General features: G+C 38.6%; 11 non-coding genes across 11 annotated transcripts; all 11 read right to left on the reverse strand.

The window, feature by feature from the left end:
* Positions 1–917: 917 nt before the first annotated feature.
* On the reverse strand, positions 918–1110 carry LOC144937395 (U2 spliceosomal RNA). Its single transcript, XR_013637697.1, has one exon. It is a non-coding gene; the product is annotated as a U2 spliceosomal RNA (small nuclear RNA).
* A 1057-nt stretch (positions 1111–2167) lies between these two features.
* Positions 2168–2360, reverse strand: LOC144937397 (U2 spliceosomal RNA). The gene has a single exon (XR_013637698.1). It is a non-coding gene; the product is annotated as a U2 spliceosomal RNA (small nuclear RNA).
* A 1059-nt stretch (positions 2361–3419) lies between these two features.
* On the reverse strand, positions 3420–3610 carry LOC144937309 (U2 spliceosomal RNA). Its single transcript, XR_013637616.1, has one exon. It is a non-coding gene; the product is annotated as a U2 spliceosomal RNA (small nuclear RNA).
* A 1058-nt stretch (positions 3611–4668) lies between these two features.
* Positions 4669–4859, reverse strand: LOC144937310 (U2 spliceosomal RNA). The gene has a single exon (XR_013637617.1). It is a non-coding gene; the product is annotated as a U2 spliceosomal RNA (small nuclear RNA).
* Positions 4860–5917: 1058 nt separating this feature from the next.
* Positions 5918–6108, reverse strand: LOC144937386 (U2 spliceosomal RNA). The gene has a single exon (XR_013637688.1). It is a non-coding gene; the product is annotated as a U2 spliceosomal RNA (small nuclear RNA).
* A 1056-nt stretch (positions 6109–7164) lies between these two features.
* Positions 7165–7355, reverse strand: LOC144937440 (U2 spliceosomal RNA). The gene has a single exon (XR_013637733.1). It is a non-coding gene; the product is annotated as a U2 spliceosomal RNA (small nuclear RNA).
* Positions 7356–8411: 1056 nt separating this feature from the next.
* Positions 8412–8602, reverse strand: LOC144937441 (U2 spliceosomal RNA). Its single transcript, XR_013637734.1, has one exon. It is a non-coding gene; the product is annotated as a U2 spliceosomal RNA (small nuclear RNA).
* Positions 8603–9659: 1057 nt separating this feature from the next.
* Positions 9660–9852, reverse strand: LOC144937402 (U2 spliceosomal RNA). Its single transcript, XR_013637703.1, has one exon. It is a non-coding gene; the product is annotated as a U2 spliceosomal RNA (small nuclear RNA).
* Positions 9853–10911: 1059 nt separating this feature from the next.
* LOC144937311 (U2 spliceosomal RNA) lies at positions 10912–11102 on the reverse strand. The gene has a single exon (XR_013637618.1). It is a non-coding gene; the product is annotated as a U2 spliceosomal RNA (small nuclear RNA).
* Positions 11103–12160: 1058 nt separating this feature from the next.
* On the reverse strand, positions 12161–12351 carry LOC144937411 (U2 spliceosomal RNA). The gene has a single exon (XR_013637712.1). It is a non-coding gene; the product is annotated as a U2 spliceosomal RNA (small nuclear RNA).
* Positions 12352–13407: 1056 nt separating this feature from the next.
* On the reverse strand, positions 13408–13598 carry LOC144937442 (U2 spliceosomal RNA). Its single transcript, XR_013637735.1, has one exon. It is a non-coding gene; the product is annotated as a U2 spliceosomal RNA (small nuclear RNA).
* Positions 13599–13945: the final 347 nt, after the last annotated feature.

A 13945-nucleotide genomic window follows, 5' to 3' on the forward strand; every position in this document is an offset into this window, starting at 1 on the left:
TAAAGTCATGTAGATAGGTTCAAAGAAAATATCAAAAAATAAGAAAAAACTACTTTGTTATTTTTAACACCATGGCACATGCGGAATGGTCGTGGTAACTTATTGTGCGAATATTATTTGGGTCTTTCGGTAAAGTCACATAGATAGGTTCAAAGAAAATAACAAAAATTACAGAAAAATACTTTACGTGACTTTACCAAAGAATATGCGCAGAAGTTATCACGACCATTCCGCATGTGCCATGGCGTTAAGAGATACGGAATATTAAACAAGCATCAGTCACGCACACGGCCATTCATATTTGAAACCGGGACAAAATCTCAATTTCTGCAAAAGGCTTTGGCACACCCAGAAAAAATTAAACCGAGTTTGTTTCTGCCAACAAACGAGGAAGTTCTTAGGTGCAATTGTAATTGATTAAGAGAATTAGAATCTGAAAATGCTAATATAATAATACAAATTGTACGACCAATACATATGAATGAAAAAAAACTATCGAAAAAATATCGTTCGTTAATAAACACTGTCCCTAAAAGAAGGTATAGTAAAATTTCAGCCTAAGGCCTTTCTACATAGCACATGAAGCAAGATAGACTAAGATAGGTAAATTACGGAATTATGGGCAATACTGCGTTATGAAGACGTAACAAACAGAGCAGTACAGGATAAAACAAACTGTTTGTATATAAGTGCATGTGCATATGACATATTACTTCTTGACCCACACCGACTGGATACCTGTGAAAATAGTTTGATAGATTTTTGAAATTTGACAGCTATCCAGGGCACAAATGAGAAGATGGAGGGGACTGGTAACAAAACAGGAGAGAACGCACCCAATTACGGACAAACAGCGGAAATGGGGTTTGCAAACCCAACATAGTCTACTTTTGTTTGATGATATTCCTCCCCCAGCAGGGAGGTGCACCATTCCCGGAGAAACTGCAATACCGGGTTGATGCGCAGAGTGGACGGAGCAAGCCCCTATTCCATCTCCCTGTCCCAAAAATCAATTTAATATAAGGTACCACAATGTGGTACACGTATCAGATATTAAACTGATAAGAACAGATACTACACTTGATCTTAGCCAAAAGGCCGAGAAGCGATCACACACACTTGCCAGTGGTGGAGATTACATACGCCAAGACTCTCTCTACACCATGGGGCCTCCACCCGTTACTACGCACAATAAATACTGACTTAAAGCTTTCGTGACTGCAGGAATTCATATTCTTTGGGCCTTTCGGTAAAGTCATGTAGATAGGTTCAAAGAAAATATCAAAAAATAAGAAAAAACTACTTTGTTATTTTTAACACCATGGCACATGCGGAATGGTCGTGGTAACTTATTGTGCGAATATTATTTGGGTCTTTCGGTAAAGTCACATAGATAGGTTCAAAGAAAATAACAAAAATTACAGAAAAATACTTTACGTGACTTTACCAAAGAATATGCGCAGAAGTTATCACGACCATTCCGCATGTGCCATGGCGTTAAGAGATACGGAATATTAAACAAGCATCAGTCACGCACACGGCCATTCATATTTGAAACCGGGACAAAATCTCAATTTCTGCAAAAGGCTTTGGCACACCCAGAAAAAATTAAACCGAGTTTGTTTCTGCCAACAAACGAGGAAGTTCTTAGGTGCAATTGTAATTGATTAAGAGAATTAGAATCTGAAAATGCTAATATAATAATACAAATTGTACGACCAATACATATGAATGAAAAAAAACTATCGAAAAAATATCGTTCGTTAATAAACACTGTCCCTAAAAGAAGGTATAGTAAAATTTCAGCCTAAGGCCTTTCTACATAGCACATGAAGCAAGATAGACTAAGATAGGTAAATTACGGAATTATGGGCAATACTGCGTTATGAAGACGTAACAAACAGAGCAGTACAGGATAAAACAAACTGTTTGTATATAAGTGCATGTGCATATGACATATTACTTCTTGACCCACACCGACTGGATACCTGTGAAAATAGTTTGATAGATTTTTGAAATTTGACAGCTATCCAGGGCACAAATGAGAAGATGGAGGGGACTGGTAACAAAACAGGAGAGAACGCACCCAATTACGGACAAACAGCGGAAATGGGGTTTGCAAACCCAACATAGTCTACTTTTGTTTGATGATATTCCTCCCCCAGCAGGGAGGTGCACCATTCCCGGAGAAACTGCAATACCGGGTTGATGCGCAGAGTGGACGGAGCAAGCCCCTATTCCATCTCCCTGTCCCAAAAATCAATTTAATATAAGGTACCACAATGTGGTACACGTATCAGATATTAAACTGATAAGAACAGATACTACACTTGATCTTAGCCAAAAGGCCGAGAAGCGATCACACACACTTGCCAGTGGTGGAGATTACATACGCCAAGACTCTCTCTACACCATGGGGCCTCCACCCGTTACTACGCACAATAAATACTGACTTAAAGCTTTCGTGACTGCAGGAATTCATATTCTTTGGGCCTTTCGGTAAAGTCATGTAGATAGGTTCAAAGAAAATATCAAAAAATAAGAAAAAACTACTTTGTTATTTTTAACACCATGGCACATGCGGAATGGTCGTGGTAACTTATTGTGCGAATATTATTTGGGTCTTTCGGTAAAGTCACATAGATAGGTTCAAAGAAAATAACAAAAATTACAAAAAAGAATACTTTACGTGACTTTACCAAAGAATATGCGCAGAAGTTATCACGACCATTCCGCATGTGCCATGGCGTTAAGAGATACGGAATATTAAACAAGCATCAGTCACGCACACGGCCATTCATATTTGAAACCGGGACAAAATCTCAATTTCTGCAAAAGGCTTTGGCACACCCAGAAAAAATTAAACCGAGTTTGTTTCTGCCAACAAACGAGGAAGTTCTTAGGTGCAATTGTAATTGATTAAGAGAATTAGAATCTGAAAATGCTAATATAATAATACAAATTGTACGACCAATACATATGAATGAAAAAAAACTATCGAAAAAATATCGTTCGTTAATAAACACTGTCCCTAAAAGAAGGTATAGTAAAATTTCAGCCTAAGGCCTTTCTACATAGCACATGAAGCAAGATAGACTAAGATAGGTAAATTACGGAATTATGGGCAATACTGCGTTATGAAGACGTAACAAACAGAGCAGTACAGGATAAAACAAACTGTTTGTATATAAGTGCATGTGCATATGACATATTACTTCTTGACCCACACCGACTGGATACCTGTGAAAATAGTTTGATAGATTTTTGAAATTTGACAGCTATCCAGGGCACAAATGAGAAGATGGAGGGGACTGGTAACAAAACAGGAGAGAACGCACCCAATTACGGACAAACAGCGGAAATGGGGTTTGCAAACCCAACATAGTCTACTTTTGTTTGATGATATTCCTCCCCCAGCAGGGAGGTGCACCATTCCCGGAGAAACTGCAATACCGGGTTGATGCGCAGAGTGGACGGAGCAAGCCCCTATTCCATCTCCCTGTCCCAAAAATCAATTTAATATAAGGTACCACAATGTGGTACGTATCAGATATTAAACTGATAAGAACAGATACTACACTTGATCTTAGCCAAAAGGCCGAGAAGCGATAACACACACTTGCCAGTGGTGGAGATTACATACGCCAAGACTCTCTCTACACCATGGGGCCTCCACCCGTTACTACGCACAATAAATACTGACTTAAAGCTTTCGTGACTGCAGGAATTCATATTCTTTGGGCCTTTCGGTAAAGTCATGTAGATAGGTTGAAAGAAAATATCAAAAAATAAGAAAAAACTACTTTGTTATTTTTAACACCATGGCACATGCGGAATGGTCGTGGTAACTTATTGTGCGAATATTATTTGGGTCTTTCGGTAAAGTCACATTGATAGGTTCAAAGAAAATAACAAAAATTACAAAAAAAATACTTTACGTGACTTTACCAAAGAATATGCGCAGAAGTTATCACGACCATTCCGCATGTGCCATGGCGTTAAGAGATACGGAATATTAAACAAGCATCAGTCACGCACACGGCCATTCATATTTGAAACCGGGACAAAATCTCAATTTCTGCAAAAGGCTTTGGCACACCCAGAAAAAATTAAACCGAGTTTGTTTCTGCCAACAAACGAGGAAGTTCTTAGGTGCAATTGTAATTGATTAAGAGAATTAGAATCTGAAAATGCTAATATAATAATACAAATTGTACGACCAATACATATGAATGAAAAAAAACTATCGAAAAAATATCGTTCGTTAATAAACACTGTCCCTAAAGGAAGGTATAGTAAAATTTCAGCCTAAGGCCTTTCTACATAGCACATGAAGCAAGATAGACTAAGATAGGTAAATTACGGAATTATGGGCAATACTGCGTTATGAAGACGTAACAAACAGAGCAGTACAGGATAAAACAAACTGTTTGTATATAAGTGCATGTGCATATGACATATTACTTCTTGACCCACACCGACTGGATACCTGTGAAAATAGTTTGATAGATTTTTGAAATTTGACAGCTATCCAGGGCACAAATGAGAAGATGGAGGGGACTGGTAACAAAACAGGAGAGAACGCACCCAATTACGGACAAACAGCGGAAATGGGGTTTGCAAACCCAACATAGTCTACTTTTGTTTGATGATATTCCTCCCCCAGCAGGGAGGTGCACCATTCCCGGAGAAACTGCAATACCGGGTTGATGCGCAGAGTGGACGGAGCAAGCCCCTATTCCATCTCCCTGTCCCAAAAATCAATTTAATATAAGGTACCACAATGTGGTACGTATCAGATATTAAACTGATAAGAACAGATACTACACTTGATCTTAGCCAAAAGGCCGAGAAGCGATAACACACACTTGCCAGTGGTGGAGATTACATACGCCAAGACTCTCTCTACACCATGGGGCCTCCACCCGTTACTACGCACAATAAATACTGACTTAAAGCTTTCGTGACTGCAGGAATTCATATTCTTTGGGCCTTTCGGTAAAGTCATGTAGATAGGTTGAAAGAAAATATCAAAAAATAAGAAAAAACTACTTTGTTATTTTTAACACCATGGCACATGCGGAATGGTCGTGGTAACTTATTGTGCGAATATTATTTGGGTCTTTCGGTAAAGTCACATTGATAGGTTCAAAGAAAATAACAAAAATTACAAAAAAAATACTTTACGTGACTTTACCAAAGAATATGCGCAGAAGTTATCACGACCATTCCGCATGTGCCATGGCGTTAAGAGATACGGAATATTAAACAAGCATCAGTCACGCACACGGCCATTCATATTTGAAACCGGGACAAAATCTCAATTTCTGCAAAAGGCTTTGGCACACCCAGAAAAAATTAAACCGAGTTTGTTTCTGCCAACAAACGAGGAAGTTCTTAGGTGCAATTGTAATTGATTAAGAGAATTAGAATCTGAAAATGCTAATATAATAATACAAATTGTACGACCAATACATATGAATGAAAAAAAACTATCGAAAAAATATCGTTCGTTAATAAACACTGTCCCTAAAGGAAGGTATAGTAAAATTTCAGCCTAAGGCCTTTCTACATAGCACATGAAGCAAGATAGACTAAGATAGGTAAATTACGGAATTATGGGCAATACTGCGTTATGAAGACGTAACAAACAGAGCAGTACAGGATAAAACAAACTGTTTGTATATAAGTGCATGTGCATATGACATATTACTTCTTGACCCACGCCGACTGGATACCTGTGAAAATAGTTTTATAGATTTTTGAAATTTGACAGCTATCCAGGGCACAAATGAGAAGATCGAGGGGACTGGTAACAAAACAGGAGAGAACGCACCCAATTACGGACAAACAGCGGAAATGGGGTTTGCAAACCCAACATAGTCTACTTTTGTTTGATGATATTCCTCCCCCAGCAGGGAGGTGCACCATTTCCGGAGAAACTGCAATACCGGGTTGATGCGCGGAGTGGACGAAGCAAGCCCCTATTCCATCTCCCTGTCCCAAAAATCTATTTAATATAAGGTACCACAATGTGGTACGTATCAGATATTAAACTGATAAGAACAGATACTACACTTGATCTTAGCCAAAAGGCCGAGAAGCGATAACACACACTTGCCAGTGGTGGAGATTACATACGCCAAAATCTCTCTACACCATGGGGCCTCCACCCGTTACTTCGCACAATAAATACCGACTTAAAGCTTTCGTGACTGCAGGAATTCATATTCTTTGGGCATTTCGGTAAAGTCATTTAGATAGGTTCAAAGAAAATATCAAAAAATAAGAAAAAACTACTTTGTTATTTTTAACACCATGGCACATGCGGAATGGTCGTGGTAACTTATTGTGCGAATATTATTTGGGTCTTTCGGTAAAGTCACATAGATAGGTTCAAAGAAAATAACAAAAATTACAAAAAAATACTTTACGTGACTTTACCAAAGAATATGCGCAGAAGTAATCACGACCATTCCGCATGTGCCATGGTGTTAAGAGATACGGAATATTAAACAAGCATCAGTCAAGCACACGGCCATTCATGTTTGAAACCGGGACAAAATCTCAATTTCTGCAAAAGGCTTTGGCACACCCAGAAATAATTAAACCGAGTTTGTTTCTGCCAACAAACGAGGAAGTTCTTAGGTGCAAGTGTAATTGATTCAGAGAATTATAATCTGAAAATGCTAATATAATAATACAAATTGTACGACCAATACATATGAATGAAAAAAAACTATCGAAAAAATATCGTTCGTTAATAAACACTGTCCCTAAAGGAAGGTATAGTAAAATTTCAGCCTAAGGCCTGTCTACATAGCACATGAAGCAAGATAGACTAAGATAGGTAAATTACGGAATTATGGGCAATACTGCGTTATGAAGACGTAACAAACAGAGCAGTACAGGATAAAACAAACTGTTTGTATATAAGTGCATGTGCATATGACATATTACTTCTTGACCCACACCGACTGGATACCTGTGAAAATAGTTTGATAGATTTTTGAAATTTGACAGCTATCCAGGGCACAAATGAGAAGATGGAGGGGACTGGTAACAAAACAGGAGAGAACGCACCCAATTACGGACAAACAGCGGAAATGGGGTTTGCAAACACAACATAGTCTACTTTTGTTTGATGATATTCCTCCCCCAGCAGGGAGGTGCACCATTCCCGGAGAAACTGCAATACCGGGTTGATGCGCGGAGTGGACGGAGCAAGCCCCTATTCCATCTCCCTGTCCCAAAAATCAATTTAATATAAGGTACCACAATGTGGTACGTATCAGATATTAAACTGATAAGAACAGATACTACACTTGATCTTAGCCAAAAGGCCGAGAAGCGATAACACACCCTTGCCAGTGGTGGAGATTACATACGCCAAAATCTCTCTACACCATGGGGCCTCCACCCGTTACTTCGCACAATAAATACCGACTTAAAGCTTTCGTGACTGCAGGAATTCATATTCTTTGGGCATTTCGGTAAAGTCATTTAGATAGGTTCAAAGAAAATATCAAAAAATAAGAAAAAACTACTTTGTTATTTTTAACACCATGGCACATGCGGAATGGTCGTGGTAACTTATTGTGCGAATATTATTTGGGTCTTTCGGTAAAGTCACATAGATAGGTTCAAAGAAAATAACAAAAATTACAAAAAAATACTTTACGTGACTTTACCAAAGAATATGCGCAGAAGTAATCACGACCATTCCGCATGTGCCATGGTGTTAAGAGATACGGAATATTAAACAAGCATCAGTCAAGCACACGGCCATTCATGTTTGAAACCGGGACAAAATCTCAATTTCTGCAAAAGGCTTTGGCACACCCAGAAATAATTAAACCGAGTTTGTTTCTGCCAACAAACGAGGAAGTTCTTAGGTGCAAGTGTAATTGATTCAGAGAATTCTAATCTGAAAATGCTAATATAATAATACAAATTGTACGACCAATACATATGAATGAAAAAAAACTATCGAAAAAATATCGTTCGTTAATAAACACTGTCCCTAAAGGAAGGTATAGTAAAATTTCAGCCTAAGGCCTTTCTACATAGCACATGAAGCAAGATAGACTAAGATAGGTAAATTACGGAATTATGGGCAATACTGCGTTATGAAGACGTAACAAACAGAGCAGTACAGGATAAAACAAACTGTTTGTATATAAGTGCATGTGCATATGACATATTACTTCTTGACCCACACCGACTGGATACCTGTGAAAATAGTTTGATAGATTTTTGAAATTTGACAGCTATCCAGGGCACAAATGAGAAGATGGAGGGGACTGGTAACAAAACAGGAGAGAACGCACCCAATTACGGACAAACAGCGGAAATGGGGTTTGCAAACACAACATAGTCTACTTTTGTTTGATGATATTCCTCCCCCAGCAGGGAGGTGCACCATTCCCGGAGAAACTGCAATACCGGGTTGATGCGCGGAGTGGACGGAGCAAGCCCCTATTCCATCTCCCTGTCCCAAAAATCAATTTAATATAAGGTACCACAATGTGGTACGTATCAGATATTAAACTGATAAGAACAGATACTACACTTGATCTTAGCCAAAAGGCCGAGAAGCGATAACACACACTTGCCAGTGGCGGAGATTACATACGCCAAGACTCTCTCTACACCATGGGGCCTCCACCAGTTAATTCGCACAATAAATACTGACTTAAAGCTTTCGTGACTGCAGGAATTCATATTCTTTGGGCCTTTCGGTAAAGTCATGTAGATAGGTTCAAAGAAAATATCAAAAAATAAGAAAAAACTACTTTGTTATTTTTAACACCATGGCACATGCGGAATGGTCGTGGTAACTTATTGTGCGAATATTATTTGGGTCTTTCGGTAAAGTCACATAGATAGGTTCAAAGAAAATAACAAAAATTACAGAAAAATACTTTACGTGACTTTACCAAAGAATATGCGCAGAAGTTATCACGACCATTCCGCATGTGCCATGGCGTTAAGAGATACGGAATATTAAACAAGCATCAGTCACGCACACGGCCATTCATATTTGAAACCGGGACAAAATCTCAATTTCTGCAAAAGGCTTTGGCACACCCAGAAAAAATTAAACCGAGTTTGTTTCTGCCAACAAACGAGGAAGTTCTTAGGTGCAATTGTAATTGATTAAGAGAATTAGAATCTGAAAATGCTAATATAATAATACAAATTGTACGACCAATACATATGAATGAAAAAAAACTATCGAAAAAATATCGTTCGTTAATAAACACTGTCCCTAAAAGAAGGTATAGTAAAATTTCAGCCTAAGGCCTTTCTACATAGCACATGAAGCAAGATAGACTAAGATAGGTAAATTACGGAATTATGGGCAATACTGCGTTATGAAGACGTAACAAACAGAGCAGTACAGGATAAAACAAACTGTTTGTATATAAGTGCATGTGCATATGACATATTACTTCTTGACCCACACCGACTGGATACCTGTGAAAATAGTTTGATAGATTTTTGAAATTTGACAGCTATCCAGGGCACAAATGAGAAGATGGAGGGGACTGGTAACAAAACAGGAGAGAACGCACCCAATTACGGACAAACAGCGGAAATGGGGTTTGCAAACCCAACATAGTCTACTTTTGTTTGATGATATTCCTCCCCCAGCAGGGAGGTGCACCATTCCCGGATAAACTGCAATACCGGGTTGATGCGCAGAGTGGACGGAGCAAGCCCCTATTCCATCTCCCTGTCCCAAAAATCAATTTAATATAAGGTACCACAATGTGGTACACGTATCAGATATTAAACTGATAAGAACAGATACTACACTTGATCTTAGCCAAAAGGCCGAGAAGCGATCACACACACTTGCCAGTGGTGGAGATTACATACGCCAAGACTCTCTCTACACCATGGGGCCTCCACCCGTTACTACGCACAATAAATACTGACTTAAAGCTTTCGTGACTGCAGGAATTCATATTCTTTGGGCCTTTCGGTAAAGTCATGTAGATAGGTTCAAAGAAAATATCAAAAAATAAGAAAAAACTACTTTGTTATTTTTAACACCATGGCACATGCGGAATGGTCGTGGTAACTTATTGTGCGAATATTATTTGGGTCTTTCGGTAAAGTCACATAGATAGGTTCAAAGAAAATAACAAAAATTACAAAAAAGAATACTTTACGTGACTTTACCAAAGAATATGCGCAGAAGTTATCACGACCATTCCGCATGTGCCATGGCGTTAAGAGATACGGAATATTAAACAAGCATCAGTCACGCACACGGCCATTCATATTTGAAACCGGGACAAAATCTCAATTTCTGCAAAAGGCTTTGGCACACCCAGAAAAAATTAAACCGAGTTTGTTTCTGCCAACAAACGAGGAAGTTCTTAGGTGCAATTGTAATTGATTAAGAGAATTAGAATCTGAAAATGCTAATATAATAATACAAATTGTACGACCAATACATATGAATGAAAAAAAACTATCGAAAAAATATCGTTCGTTAATAAACACTGTCCCTAAAAGAAGGTATAGTAAAATTTCAGCCTAAGGCCTTTCTACATAGCACATGAAGCAAGATAGACTAAGATAGGTAAATTACGGAATTATGGGCAATACTGCGTTATGAAGACGTAACAAACAGAGCAGTACAGGATAAAACAAACTGTTTGTATATAAGTGCATGTGCATATGACATATTACTTCTTGACCCACACCGACTGGATACCTGTGAAAATAGTTTGATAGATTTTTGAAATTTGACAGCTATCCAGGGCACAAATGAGAAGATGGAGGGGACTGGTAACAAAACAGGAGAGAACGCACCCAATTACGGACAAACAGCGGAAATGGGGTTTGCAAACCCAACATAGTCTACTTTTGTTTGATGATATTCCTCCCCCAGCAGGGAGGTGCACCATTCCCGGAGAAACTGCAATACCGGGTTGATGCGCAGAGTGGACGGAGCAAGCCCCTATTCCATCTCCCTGTCCCAAAAATCAATTTAATATAAGGTACCACAATGTGGTACGTATCAGATATTAAACTGATAAGAACAGATACTACACTTGATCTTAGCCAAAAGGCCGAGAAGCGATAACACACACTTGCCAGTGGTGGAGATTACATACGCCAAGACTCTCTCTACACCATGGGGCCTCCACCCGTTACTACGCACAATAAATACTGACTTAAAGCTTTCGTGACTGCAGGAATTCATATTCTTTGGGCCTTTCGGTAAAGTCATGTAGATAGGTTGAAAGAAAATATCAAAAAATAAGAAAAAACTACTTTGTTATTTTTAACACCATGGCACATGCGGAATGGTCGTGGTAACTTATTGTGCGAATATTATTTGGGTCTTTCGGTAAAGTCACATTGATAGGTTCAAAGAAAATAACAAAAATTACAAAAAAAATACTTTACGTGACTTTACCAAAGAATATGCGCAGAAGTTATCACGACCATTCCGCATGTGCCATGGCGTTAAGAGATACGGAATATTAAACAAGCATCAGTCACGCACACGGCCATTCATATTTGAAACCGGGACAAAATCTCAATTTCTGCAAAAGGCTTTGGCACACCCAGAAAAAATTAAACCGAGTTTGTTTCTGCCAACAAACGAGGAAGTTCTTAGGTGCAATTGTAATTGATTAAGAGAATTAGAATCTGAAAATGCTAATATAATAATACAAATTGTACGACCAATACATATGAATGAAAAAAAACTATCGAAAAAATATCGTTCGTTAATAAACACTGTCCCTAAAGGAAGGTATAGTAAAATTTCAGCCTAAGGCCTTTCTACATAGCACATGAAGCAAGATAGACTAAGATAGGTAAATTACGGAATTATGGGCAATACTGCGTTATGAAGACGTAACAAACAGAGCAGTACAGGATAAAACAAACTGTTTGTATATAAGTGCATGTGCATATGACATATTACTTCTTGACCCACGCCGACTGGATACCTGTGAAAATAGTTTTATAGATTTTTGAAATTTGACAGCTATCCAGGGCACAAATGAGAAGATCGAGGGGACTGGTAACAAAACAGGAGAGAACGCACCCAATTACGGACAAACAGCGGAAATGGGGTTTGCAAACCCAACATAGTCTACTTTTGTTTGATGATATTCCTCCCCCAGCAGGGAGGTGCACCATTTCCGGAGAAACTGCAATACCGGGTTGATGCGCGGAGTGGACGAAGCAAGCCCCTATTCCATCTCCCTGTCCCAAAAATCTATTTAATATAAGGTACCACAATGTGGTACGTATCAGATATTAAACTGATAAGAACAGATACTACACTTTATCTTAGCCAAAAGGCCGAGAAGCGATAACACACCCTTGCCAGTGGTGGAGATTACATACGCCAAAATCTCTCTACACCATGGGGCCTCCACCCGTTACTTCGCACAATAAATACCGACTTAAAGCTTTCGTGACTGCAGGAATTCATATTCTTTGGGCATTTCGGTAAAGTCATTTAGATAGGTTCAAAGAAAATATCAAAAAATAAGAAAAAACTACTTTGTTATTTTTAACACCATGGCACATGCGGAATGGTCGTGGTAACTTATTGTGCGAATATTATTTGGGTCTTTCGGTAAAGTCACATAGATAGGTTCAAAGAAAATAACAAAAATTACAAAAAAATACTTTACGTGACTTTACCAAAGAATATGCGCAGAAGTAATCACGACCATTCCGCATGTGCCATGGTGTTAAGAGATACGGAATATTAAACAAGCATCAGTCAAGCACACGGCCATTCATGTTTGAAACCGGGACAAAATCTCAATTTCTGCAAAAGGCTTTGGCACACCCAGAAATAATTAAACCGAGTTTGTTTCTGCCAACAAACGAGGAAGTTCTTAGGTGCAAGTGTAATTGATTCAGAGAATTATAATCTGAAAATGCTAATATAATAATACAAATTGTACGACCAATACATATGAATGAAAAAAAACTATCGAAAAAATATCGTTCGTTAATAAACACTGTCCCTAAAGGAAGGTATAGTAAAATTTCAGCCTAAGGCCTTTCTACATAGCACATGAAGCAAGATAGACTAAGATAGGTAAATTACGGAATTATGGGCAATACTGCGTTATGAAGACGTAACAAACAGAGCAGTACAGGATAAAACAAACTGTTTGTATATAAGTGCATGTGCATATGACATATTACTTCTTGACCCACACCGACTGGATACCTGTGAAAATAGTTTGATAGATTTTTGAAATTTGACAGCTATCCAGGGCACAAATGAGAAGATGGAGGGGACTGGTAACAAAACAGGAGAGAACGCACCCAATTACGGACAAACAGCGGAAATGGGGTTTGCAAACACAACATAGTCTACTTTTGTTTGATGATATTCCTCCCCCAGCAGGGAGGTGCACCATTCCCGGAGAAACTGCAATACCGGGTTGATGCGCGGAGTGGACGGAGCAAGCCCCTATTCCATCTCCCTGTCCCAAAAATCAATTTAATATAAGGTACCACAATGTGGTACGTATCAGATATTAAACTGATAAGAACAGATACTACACTTGATCTTAGCCAAAAGGCCGAGAAGCGATAACACACCCTTGCCAGTGGTGGAGATTACATACGCCAAAACTCTCTCTACACCATGGGTCCTCCACCCGTTACTTCGCACAATAAATACCGACTTAAAGCTTTCGTGACTGCAGGAATTCATATTCTTTGGGCATTTCGGTAAAGTCATGTAGATAGGTTCAAAGAAAATATCAAAAAATTACAAAAAACTACTTTGTTATTTTTAACACCATGGCACATGCGGAATGGTCGTGGTAACTTATTGTGCGAATATTATTTGGGTCTTTCGGTAAAGTCACATAGATAGGTTCAAAGAAAATAACAAAAATTACAAAAAAATACTTTACGTGACTTTACCAAAGAATAT

The sequence above is a fragment of the Lampetra fluviatilis genome, chromosome 18 (assembly GCF_964198595.1).
Source record: "Lampetra fluviatilis chromosome 18, kcLamFluv1.1, whole genome shotgun sequence".
In the NCBI taxonomy this organism is placed as follows: Eukaryota; Metazoa; Chordata; class Hyperoartia; order Petromyzontiformes; family Petromyzontidae; genus Lampetra; species Lampetra fluviatilis.